At 46.1% G+C, this 12340-nt stretch overlaps 1 protein-coding gene across 1 annotated transcript in view; it reads right to left on the bottom strand.

The window, feature by feature from the left end:
* ATP6V1C2 (ATPase H+ transporting V1 subunit C2) overlaps positions 1-12340 on the bottom strand; it is a 63274-nt gene that overhangs the window by 45176 nt on the left and 5758 nt on the right. The window lies entirely within an intron of this gene.

Here is a 12340-nt window from a genome sequence, read left to right as displayed (position 1 = left end):
AGAGGAACGCAATGAAGGTGGCTTCGATGGACATGCTGAGAAGTGGGTGGATACCGGACAGATTTTGGAGGTGGAGCCCACAGGACTCCGTCCTTACTGGCGTCTCCTGTGGAGGGTTGGACAGGGAGGTGGTGCCCAGGCTGTCTGCTTGAGCACCAGGAGCTTAAGTTTCTGGAGCCTTTGACTGAGATGGGAACGAACCCTAGGCAGAAGGCTGCACAAATGGAAGCTGTCTGTTGAGAATTATACCAACTTTGGAGATGAAGCTAATGGAAAAAGAACATCCACAAAGGGCCACGGAAGGTTGCCCCTGAAGCTCGTGAAAATAAGGAACGTCCAAATGGCTGCCATTTACCGGGGCTGTGATGAGCACCAACATGGTGTTAAGTGAAAAGAGCCTTGCTGAGATCTGGGGAACAATGGAGCCATGGGTTCCTGAAGGACTGGGGCAGGGTCCAAGATGGAAATGCCTTACATTAAATTTAACCTCCAAAGAACAATTTCGGAATTTCACAACATTGCCTCGAGCTGACCCTTACTCCCGCATGTTGTACCTAAAGTGGCCAGCCAACATTCCTTCCTCCCCTGCTGGCTGGACTTCTGGTTTGATAAGAGCTGCTGGGAGCTGGGGGAAGCCTGGCAGATACTGGAGACTATCCGAGCTGGGCCTAAACTGAAAATCAAGGCAGGGGAGGCAAAGGAGAGCTCCTGCCACCTGTGAGGCGCCTACGACAGAGCGAGGGCAGACTAGGGAGTCAGGATGACCAGGCGAAGGCCCAACACTAGGCAGCTACATGATCTGACACAAATGACTTAACTCTTCAAACAACAATATTCTCATTTATCAATCAATGGCAGTTACCAAAATAGAGACGTGACAAACCATCAGGCAGCATGGAATTCAAGACAATATACTGCACACAGAAGCGCTAGAGAGGAACAAAGGGCAGCCTTCGAGGAGTTGTAACTGTCATAGATGGCAAGGCGTGAGGGCTCACGCCTGTAATCTCGGCATTTTGGGAGGCCAAGGCAGGATCACTTGAGGTCAGGAGCTTGAGACCAGCCTGGCCAATGTGGCAAAACCCCATCTCTACTAAAAATACAAAAAATAGCTGGGCCTGGTCGGGGGTGCCTGTAGTGCCAGCTACTCGGGAGGCTGAGGCAGGAGAATTGCTTGAACCCGGAAGACAAAGGTTGCAGTGAGCCGAGAGAGATTGCGCCACTTCACTCCAGCCTGGGTGACAGAGTGAGGCTGTGTCTCCAAAAACAAACAAAGAAACTGTCATAGACCTTTCTGCATCCCGTAAGGGCAGCAAAGCGCCTAAAGTATAAAAACATGAAATAGCAAATATGACATTCACTGATAGTGTTGCTCCAATAGACATTTATCCATGCTGTGCAATAAAAACAAGAGAATACACCCATTTCAGATACCCATGAAACACTTAGAAAAATAGGAAATAGATTAGGTCACAAAGAAAATTGCAAATTCCCAAAGGTCAAAATAGCACCTAATTCCTTTTCTTTCTTTTTTCTTTTCTTTTCTTTTATTTTTTTTTTTTTTGAGACAGAGTCTCACTTGCCCAGGCTGGAGTGCAGTGGCACAATCTCCGCTCACTACACCTCCCGGGTTCAAGTGATTCTCCAGCCTCAGCCTCCCTAGTAGCTGGGATTACAGGCACCCACCACCACGCCTGGCTAATTTTTTGTTTTGTTTTGTTGGTAATTTTAGTAGAGACGGGGTTTTGCCCTGTTGGCCAGGCTGGTCTTGAACTCCTGGCCTCAAGTGATCCTCCCACCTCGGCCTCCCAAAGTGCTGGGATTACAGGCATGAGCCACCGTGCCTGGCCAACCTAATTCATTTTCTTTCTTTTTTTTTTTTTTTTTTTTGAGACGGAGTCTTGCTCTGTCGCCCGGGCTGGAGTGCAGTGGCCGGATCTCAGCTCACTGCAAGCTCTGCCTCCTGGGTTCCCGCCATTCTCCTGCCTCAGCCTCCCGAGTAGCTGGGACTACAGGCGCCCGCCACCTCGCCCAGCTAGTTTTTTGTATTTTTAAGTAGAGACGGGGTTTCACCGTATTAGCCAGGATGGTCTCAATCTCCTGACCTCGTGATCCACCCGTCTCAGCCTCCCAAAGTGCTGGGATTACAGGCTTGAGCCACCGCGCCCGGCTCCTAATTCATTTTCTAACAAGGCAACAGAATTAGAAATGAAAAACAAAAGCAAATAAAAGAATTTTAAAATTGCAGAATTGACTGAGGACGGTGGTTCATGGCTGTAAACCCAGCACTTTGGGAGGCCAAGGTGGGAGGATTCCTTGAGTCCAGTAGTTCAAGACTAGTGTGGGCAACATACTGAAACCCTCATCTCTACAAAAAATATAAAATATTAGTTGTACATGGTGGTGTTCACCTGTAATCCCAGCTACTCAGGAGGCTGAGGCAGGAGGATGGCTTGAGCCCAGGAGTTCGAGCTTGTCAAAAGAAAAAATAATAACAATAAATAAAAGATAAAAATTTAAAAAGCACAATATCTAGGAAAAAAATAATGAAAACATGACATATCAAAACTTAAATTATATAACATTCAGAGAAAACTTCATTGCTGCTAGCATTACAGAACTAAACAAAAAAATAATAAATGAACTAAGCATGTAACTAAGCATGTTTTACAGAAAAGAGCAAGAAAATAAACCCAAAAAAAGTAAGAGGAGGGAAAATAAGATATGGAAGTTAAACTATTAGAAATCGGAAAAATTATAAAATTGATCAATGTATTAAAAAGTTGTTTCTCTTAAAAGCAAAATAGGTAAACTACTGGGTAGCCTAATCAAAGAAAATGCAAATACTAAAAAATGGGGGATGCATAGATACAATATATATTGGTAGACTCTATTCAAATAACTTAAAAGAGTTCATGAAACTAATGATTTTCTAGCAAAATGCAATTTGCCAATTTACTCCTCCTCCAAAGAGAAAACCAACAGAGCAATAGCACTGAAAAATTTTGTGAATATTATTAAAGAACTACTCCTAAAAACGTACCTGGTCCAAACATGTCATAATGACATATTTTAAACCTTCCAGAAACAGGCATAGTGGCACACTCCTGTAGTCTCAGCTACTTGGGAGGCTGAGGCAGAAGGATGGCTTGAGCCCAGGAGTTCAAGGCTGCAGTGAGCTGCGATCATGCCACTGACTCCAGCATGGGTGACAGAGCAAGATCCTTTCTCAAAAAAAAAGAGAAAAAAAACAAAACCAAACCAAAAAAGACCACATGTCCAAATTTGATGATCATTCTCTAGAGCTCTAGCCCAAAGCTGTGCAATAGGAATGTAATTCAAGCCACATGGGTAATTAAAAACTGTCTAGGGCTGGGCGCAGCAGTTCACACCTGTAATCCCAGCACTTGGGGAGGCCAAGGTGGGCAGATCACATGAGGACAGGGTTTCAAGACCAGCCTGGCCAACACGGTGAAACCTCATCTCTACTAAAAATACAAAAATTAGCTGGGGCTGGTGGCGCATGCCTGTCATCCCAGCTACTTGGGAGGCTGAGGCAGGAGATTCGTTTGAACCCAGGAGGTGGAGGTAGCAGTCAGCTGAGATCATGCCACTGCACTCCAGCCTGAGTGACAGACCAAGACTCCGTCTCAAAAAAAGAAAAAAAAGGTCTAGTCACCACATTTACAAAAGTAAAAACAGGTTAAATTAACTTTAATAAGATATTTTATTTAAGTCAAAATACATATTTTTTCTTTTTTTTAAACAGGGTTTCACTCTGTTGCCCAGGCTGGAGTGCAATGGCTCGATCACAGCTCACTGCAGCCTCAACCACTTGGGCTCAGGGTATCCTCCCACCACAGCCTCCTGAGTAGCGGGGAGTACAGTCGTACCCCACCACACCTGGCTAATTTTTTTTATTATTTGTAGAGACGAGGTCTTGCTATTTTACCCAGGCTCAGTAAGCCATCTTTAAATGTCTAGATTTATAAATACTATTAAGTGTTTTCGTAAGTAACAATGATTAATAGTACAATCTGGGAGGAGGGTGGAATGGAAGAGAAAAAGGCCATTTTCTGGTTAGCTCTGCCGATGACTCGAGTTGGAAGCATCTGGAAGCATTGTGGAAAGCTCAGGGTACAGAGTCCCCCAGGGCAGACAGGCCCAGACAGGCAGACCAATAATGGCAAGCTGATGGATCTGGAGTGTATTCCCTCCCTCTGCCACCCCTGCCCACCTTTGTCTTTCTAGGAGCTTCTCTCTGGGCCTGTTTTCTCATCTGGAACTCTACAGGTTAGATAAGATCGCTAACGGACTGCCCAGCTCTTACAACCCAGGATGCTTCCCTCTATTCACCCATTCAGTCCCCAAGGGCCTCCATGTTACAGGTGCTAGGGATCTAATAGTAAGCAAAAGACAGGGAAGAAAAATATGACCAAATAATCCCACAAGGAGACGTCAAAATCCACTGTGGCAAGCGCCATGAAGGAGGGGAGCACCAGGTGTGTTAGGACAGGGTAAATCTGTGGGCGTGATGACAGGGGGTGTGGGAAGAGGTGGGGCAGAGAGTCTCTGGGAGCTGGGGAGGAGGAAGAGGGCTCAGCAGGGGCAGATGGGAGGAGGGGGGGTGGAAGAGGCTTGGAACAGCCACCATGGAAAGTGGGAGGCCAGCAGACACACACAGTAGGGCTGCCCAGCAGCTTAGAGCAACCCACTATGCATGCAGCATACAGAGACATGCAACCACGGTCTATTCACTGAATCCCGCGAAATGCCACATAGGTCATTTCAATCTGACATTCTTCCACCAGCAGAGAAGAAAAGACTATATGCTTTTTACAGTTCTAGTTTACTTCTCTTTAGAATGCCCTTACAAGAACTGACTCACACGTATCACTAAGCAAACATCCACATGTATCACTAAGCAGACATCCAAACTCAGCTATGCAATCTTTGATCAGCCAACCCTCGGTCAGCTCCTTGGAACCACGTGGGTAAAGAAAAAGCCGGCAGCTATTCCATAGACAGGGGAAGCACTCGGGGGCAAGCGATGGTCACCAAGCACCACAGCACCCAGGAGGTCCCGCTGACCACCCCAGTGCCTGGGAAATGCACTCTGTCGATCAACACTGCAAAACAGGCTCAGATACTGTGAAGCACTCAAACATTTTTTTAAAACAGGAAGACAGGTTTTTTTGTTTTGTTTTTTTTTAAGATAATAGCATTTGGTTTTTCAAATGTTCATGAATGATAGGGCAAATACAGAATAAATTAACAAAGGCAGTATGAAGGAATAAATTTTAAAAAAAAGAGAGAGAAAGCTCTCGTAAGCAAAAGCTGCCTTCCAGCTACATGGAAAAACACTCTAGTGCCCTAAGTAAATAAATAATAAAAGGATATGGAAACAATACACCCTGAAAATGCTTGTGCCTCCTCTGTTCTCCTGGGCAGAAGCGGCGCTGACAGGTTTATGCTACCGAGGTTACAGACCCAGCTAGCATTTATTTACCCAATAACACTCGCGGACTTTTCAAAGAACCAGAGAGGACATTTCAAAGAACTGACGCCATCTCTCTAGATGTATTAGTACATATATCCCACTTTTTTTTACCCCAAGCTCTAGTACCAACTCCCAACACAGGACACCCTGACCCCTGGACTAGAAAAAAGCTAAGATTCGAATTTTGACCTGTTCAGACCACACCATTTTACTTCCCCCTGAGAGGAAGGCTCTTAAGAATACCCACAAGGAAAACTAAAACAATGCACAGTGATGTTTCATTCTTGCCACACCTAGTCCTTATTGTTTGGAGAACACTTAAATTTGCACAGGTTCTATCTGTTTCACGATTATAGCCACAGTCTTGCCCGTTTACGTATTTTCATTTCTTTTTCGCTTTTCTTTTCTTTCTTTTTTTTTTTTTTTTTTTGAGACAGTCTTGCTCTGTCGCCCAGGCTGGAATGAAGGGGCTCGATCTTGGCTCACTGCAACCTCCACCTCCTGGGTTCAAGCGATTCTCCTGCCTCAGCCTCCCGAGTAGCTGGGACTATAGGCGCCCACCACCAGGCCCGGCTAATTTTTGTATTTTTAGTAGAGATGGGGTTTCACCATGTTGACCAGGATGGTCTTGATCTCTTGACCTCATGATCCACCCGCCTCAGCCTCCCAAAGTGCTGGGATTACAGGCGTGAGCCACTGCGCCCAGCCTTCATTTCTTTTTCTTAAACATATGCTACACTACCATTAAAAGCAACTTGTGCAACAAGTATGTACAGAACAAAACACTAACATACTTACTGGGAAAACAGAGCAAACAGACAAAAAAGAAACTAAAGTGGGGCTGGGCATGGTGGCTCACGCCTGTAATCCCAGCACTTTGGGAGGCCAAGGCCGGCGGATCACCTGAGATCAGGAGTTAGAGACCAGCCTGGCCAACATGGCGAAACCCTGTCTCTACTAACAAAATACAAAAATTAGCTGGGCTTGGTGGCGGGTGCCTGTAATCCCAGCTATTTGGGAGGCTGAGGCAGGAGAATCACTTGAACCCAGGAGGCGGAGGTTGCAGTGAGCCAAGATCACGCCACTGCACTCCAGCCTGGCCAATAGAGCGAGACTCTGTCAAAAAGAAAGAAAGAAAGAGAGAGAGAGAGAGAGAAAGAGAGAAAGAGAGAAAGAGAGAGAGAGAGAGGGAGAGAGGGACAGAGGGACAGAGGGAGAGAGGAAGAGGGAAGGGAGGGAGAGAAGGAAGGAGGGAAAGAAGGAGGGAGGGAGAAAGGGATAGCGAAAGAAAGCAAAAAAAGCAAAAAAGCAAGAAACTAAAAGGGGAACTAACAATACAGGCTCACAGAATTTCAGAGCTAAAGGGGTTTTAGTGAATAAGAGGTTAAAAGACTCGCACTAGGGCAGAAAATTGGTAGCAAAGACAGCTCTAGAATTGCTGCAGCAGGCAGGGAACTAGTCACACATTTTTTTCTTTTCTTCTGGAGACAGGGTCTCACTCGGTTGCCCAGGCTGGAGTGCAGTGGTGTGGTCTCTGCTCACTGCAGCCTCGACCTCCTGGGCTCAAGCGATTCTCCCACCTCAACGTCCCAAGTGCTGGGGCTATAGGCACGCATCACCATGCCTGGCTAAATTTTGTATTTTTTGTAGAGATAGAGTTTCACCATGTTGCCCAGGCTGGTCTTGAACTCCTGGGCTCAAGTGATCCACCTATCTCAGCCTCCCAAAGTGCTGGGATTACAGGCATGAGCTACCGTGGCTGGCCCAATTCACACTTCTTAAGTCAGCCTTCCTGCATGTGACCAGTCTCCTGCTGTAGTTTGTCCCTGCTGCCCAAGAAAACCTGACATTCACCAGCCTAGGGCAGTGGGCTGTTCTTGATGGCATCTGTTACAGGCCTTTCTTAGGTTTAGCATTATTTGATTATGTGATATGATTATTTTATTAATATGTGTCTTCTCAGGCCATAAGTTGTACAAGGCCGGTCATACCTCCCTGTGGTACAGAGAAGTCTAAGAAGGCAGTCAACATTTCCAGATCAAGTCACTTTTTCTTGAATATTAACTTTTATCGGACAGGCCCTGGGATTTGATAATACTTGATTTAGCATGATTTTACTTCCCTTCATTCGTCTGAGAGCAAACAGATTCTATGAATGAGACAGCCAAAGGTTAGTTTTCTTTCTCAAAGACTGTGAATGGCGGCTAGGTGTGGTGACTCATGCTTATAATTCCAGCACTTTGGGAGGCCAAGGCAGGAGGATTGCTGTAGTCCAGGAGTTCGAAACCAGCCTGGGAGATATAGTAAGACCTTGTCTCTACAAAAAATTTAAAAATTAGCTGGGCATGGTGTTGTGCACCTGTGGTCCCAGCTACTTGAGAGGCTGAGGCGGGAGGATTGCTTGAGCCTGAGAGGTGGAGGCTGCAGTGAACCTTGATGGTGCTACTGCACTCCAGGCTGGGCGACAGAGCAACACCCTGTCTCATGAAAAAAAAAAAAAAATTGTTGGCAGGGCGCAATGGCTCACGTCTATAATCCCAGCACTTTGGGAGGCCAAGGTGGGTGGACCACCTGAAGTCGGGAGTTCGAGACCAGCCTGACCAACGTGGAGAGATCCCATCTCTACTAAAAAATACAAAATTAGCCGGGCACGGTGGTACATGCCTGTAATCCCAGCTACTCGGGAGGCTGAGGCAGGAGAATCGCTTTAACTCAAGAGGTGGAGTTTGCAGTGAGCCGAGATCGTGCCATTGCACTCCAGCCTGGGCAACATGAGCAAAACTCCGTCTCAGAAAAAGAAAAAAGAAGGTTTACACCTATGTATTATCTTGTTTCAAAAAAAAAAAAAAGAACAAAAACCACTGTGAACAGCAAACTGCTTGGTGACCCGTGTGTAAGTTAGTCCAACATCCCATACAAAGCAAAATGTCACTAACAAAGGCATCCTATTATCCTTAGGCAATTAGAAGGCAAAGAGCAACAGAACACAGAGAACCCAATTTTTGGCCCATGGCACTAATCTGCAGACTAGAAATCCTCAAAGTGGCTGGGCACAGTGGTTCACACCTGTAATCCCAAAATGTTGGGAGGCTGAGGCTGGAGGATCACTTGAGGTCAGGAGTTAAGGGACCAGCCTGCCCAACATGCTGAAACTCCACCTCTACTAAAAATATAAAAATTAGCCAGGCCTGGTGGCACGCACCTGTAATCTCAGCTACTTGGAAGGCTGAGGCAGGAGAATCGCTTGAGCCCAGGAATCAGAGGTTGCAGTGAGCTAAGATTGTGCCACTGTACTCCAGCTGGGGCGACAGAGCAAGACTCTATCTTAAGAAAAAAGAAATCCTCGAAGTATGTTCACTAGAACTCCTAATTCCATACAGTTCGTCAAACAAGGCAGTAGCAGCCATCTCACCATTCCACTAAGAAGAAAAGATCAAGTCCATGGGCCCTAAAAACCTGAAAGTTTCACAAATGTTAAGGGTTAGAAGAAAAAGTAAAGGAATCCCTGAAACCCTTTAAGGAAGCAGTCAGAGCGCTGAGTCCCAGCACTGCAGGCCAGTAGGCCACCACCCAGCCCTTGGCGAATGCTGCCTTCATCTACCCGACAGCCAGGGTCTCTATCTGTCACCCAGGCTGGAGGGCAGTGGCACAATCACAGCTCAGTTCAGCCTCAACCTCCTGGGCTCAAGCAATCATCCCACCTCAGCCTCCCAAGTAGCTGGGACTACAGATACACCACCACACCCAGCTAGTATTTTTTACTTTTTGTAGAGACAGGGTCTCACTAGGTTGCCCAGGTTCTTCTCAAACTCTTGGGCTCAAGTGTCCCTCCTGCCTTGGCCTCCCAAAGTGCTGGGATTACAAGTGTGAGCCATTACGCTTGGTCTGATCTTACTGCTATTACTACATTATCCAGAAATTATATTTATGTATTGAGAAAATTAGATGTACGCACTGTAAGTACAATATAATAATAGTTATATTTGGATGGCATAATTATGGGTGATTTATATTTTCTTTTTCATGCTATTCTATGATCTATAAATGCTTTCCAATGAATCACTTGAGGTCAGGAGTTCGAGACCAGCCTGGCCAACATGGTGAAACACCATCTCTACTAAAAATACAAAAATTAGCTGGGCTTGTTGGCATGTGCCTATAATCCCAGCTACTTGGGAGGTTGAGGCAGAAGATTGCTTGAACTTGGGAGGCAGAGGCTGTAGTGAGCCCAGATCGTGCTACTGCACTCCAGCCTGGGTGACAGACAGAGTGAGAATCTATCTCAAAAAAAAAAAAAAAAAAAAAAGTTTTCCAATGATTATATACCAGATTTGTAATAATTTTTTTTTTTTTTTTTTTTTAAGACAAAATCTTCCTCTGTCCCAGGCTGGAGTGCAGTGGTGACATCTTGGCTCACTACCTCTGCCTGCCGGGTTCAAGCAATTCTTGTGCCTCACCCTCCCGAGTAGCTGGGATTACAGGCGCCAGCCACCATACCCAACTTTTTTTTTTTTTTTTGTATTTTCATGTTGGCCAGGATGGTCTCGCTCTCTTGACCTTGTGATCCTCCCGCCTCGGCCTCCCAAAGTACTGAGATTACAGGCGTGAGCCACTGACTCCTGGCCCAGATTTGTAATAATTTAAACAAAGATATATAATTTTAAGACTCCACAACATCCTCATATAGTTTTTTTTGTTTTGTTTTGTTTTTTTGTTTTGTTTTGTTTTTTTTTTTGACAGGGTGTCACTCTTTTGCCCAGGCTGGAATGCCGTGGCATGATCTCGGCTCACTGTAACCTCGAACTCCCAGGCTCGGGTGATTCTTCCACCTCAGCCTCCTGCATAGTTGGCACTACAGGCACATACCACCATGCCCGGCTAATGTTTTGTATTTTCAATAGAGATGGGGTTTTGCTATGTTGTCTAGGCTGGTCTCGAACTCCTGGAGTCAAGCAATCCACCAGTCTATTCAAATAAACGAGGGTACATCTATTCACAGTAACGCAGCCATTAAAAGAACATGCAGTTATGGACTGGTATGAAACTATCTCTGAGACATGTTATTTAACTAAACTGCAAGTTGCAGAATATATGCTATCATTTGTACAAAATTAATTTTAAGACTGAATGTGGTGACTCACATCTGTAATCCCAACACTTTGGGAGGCCGAGGCAAGAGGATCACTTGAGGCCAGGAGTTCAAGACCAGCCTAGGCAACATAGTGAGACCCTGTCTTTACCAAAAAATACAAAAATTAGCTGGGCATGGTGGCATGTGACTATAGTCTCAGATAATTGGGAGGCTAAGGTAGGAGGATCGCTTGAGCCCAGGAGTTCAAGGCTGCACTGAGCTATGATTTTTTCCACTGCACTCCAGCCTAGGCAACAGAGTCAGACCCTGTCTGCAAAAAACACAAATAAGCAAACAAATACATGAATGAATAATATTAATTTTAAGACATATTTATTTGTGCATGTATTGGCTATCTCTGGAAGGCTCACCTAGAAAGTTATAGTAAAATTGCCTTGAAAGAGGGGCAATGGAGGACTAGGGGAAAGGAAAGAGAAAAACAGATGAGAGGAAAACTTAATTTTCCTTTTCTTTTTGAGACAAAGTCTCGCTCTGCCACCCATGGTGGAGTGAAGTGGCGCAATCTCGACTCACTGCAACCTCCACCCTGCCTCCCCCGCCCAAGCGATTCTCCCACCTCAGCCTCCCAGGTAGCTAGGATTATAGGCACCCGCCATCCACACCCAGCTAATTTTTGTATTTTTAGTAGAGACGGGGTTTCGCCATGTTGGCCAGGCTGGTCTCGAACTCCTGACATCAGGTGATCCACCCACCCCAGCCTCCCAAAATGCTGGGATTATAGGCGTGAGCCACCACTCCTGGCCGGAAACCTTAACTTTCACTATATATATCCTTTTTGTACTTTGGGTTTTTGTTTATTTGTTTGCTTGAGATGGGGTCTCACTCTGTTGTCCAGACTGGAGTGCAGTGGCACAATCACAGCTCACTGCAGCCTCAAGCTCCTGGGTTCAAGCATTCTTCTCATCACAGCCTCCCCAGTAGCTAGGACTACAGGCACACATCACCACATCTAGCTTTTTTTTTTTCTTTCTTGGAAACAGCATCTCTCGGTCAGGTGCGGTGGCTCTCACGCCTGTAATCCCAGCACTTTGGGAAGCTGAGTGGGTGGATCACGAGCTCAGGAGTTCAAGACCAGCCTGGCCAATATGGTGAAACCCCGTCTCTACTAAAAATACAAAAAATTAGCCAGGCATGGTGGCGGGCACTGTAGTCCCAGCTACTCGGGAGGCTGAGGTGAGAGAATGGCATGAACCTGGGAGACGGAGCTTGCAGCGAGCTGAGATGGCGCCACTGCACTCCAGCCTGGGCGACAGAGCGAGATTCCGTTTCAAAAAAAAAAAAAGAAAGAAAGAAAGAAAGAAACAGGTCTCTTGGCCGGGCACAGTGGCTCATACCGGTAATCCCAACACTTTGGGAGGTCGAGGCGGGTGGATTACCTGAGGTCAGGAGTTCAAGCCTAGCATGGACCACATGGTGAAACACTGTCTCTACTAAAAATACAAAAATTAGCTGGGCGTGGTGGCAGGTACCTGTAGTCCCAGCTACTCAGGATGCTGAGACAGGAGAATCACTTGAACCTGGGAGGTGGAGGTTGCAGTGAGCCATGATTGGACCATTGTACTCCAGCCTGGGTGACAGAGTGAGACTGTCAAAAGAGAGAAAGAGAGAGAGAGAGAGAGGAAGGAAGGAGGGAGGGAGGGAGGGAAGGAAAGAAGGAAGGAAGGAAGGAAGGAAGGAAGGAAGGAAGG

This window comes from Piliocolobus tephrosceles, chromosome 15 (assembly GCF_002776525.5).
Source record: "Piliocolobus tephrosceles isolate RC106 chromosome 15, ASM277652v3, whole genome shotgun sequence".
NCBI lineage: Eukaryota > Metazoa > Chordata > Mammalia > Primates > Cercopithecidae > Piliocolobus > Piliocolobus tephrosceles.
This window is presented reverse-complemented; position numbering and strand designations above follow the sequence as displayed.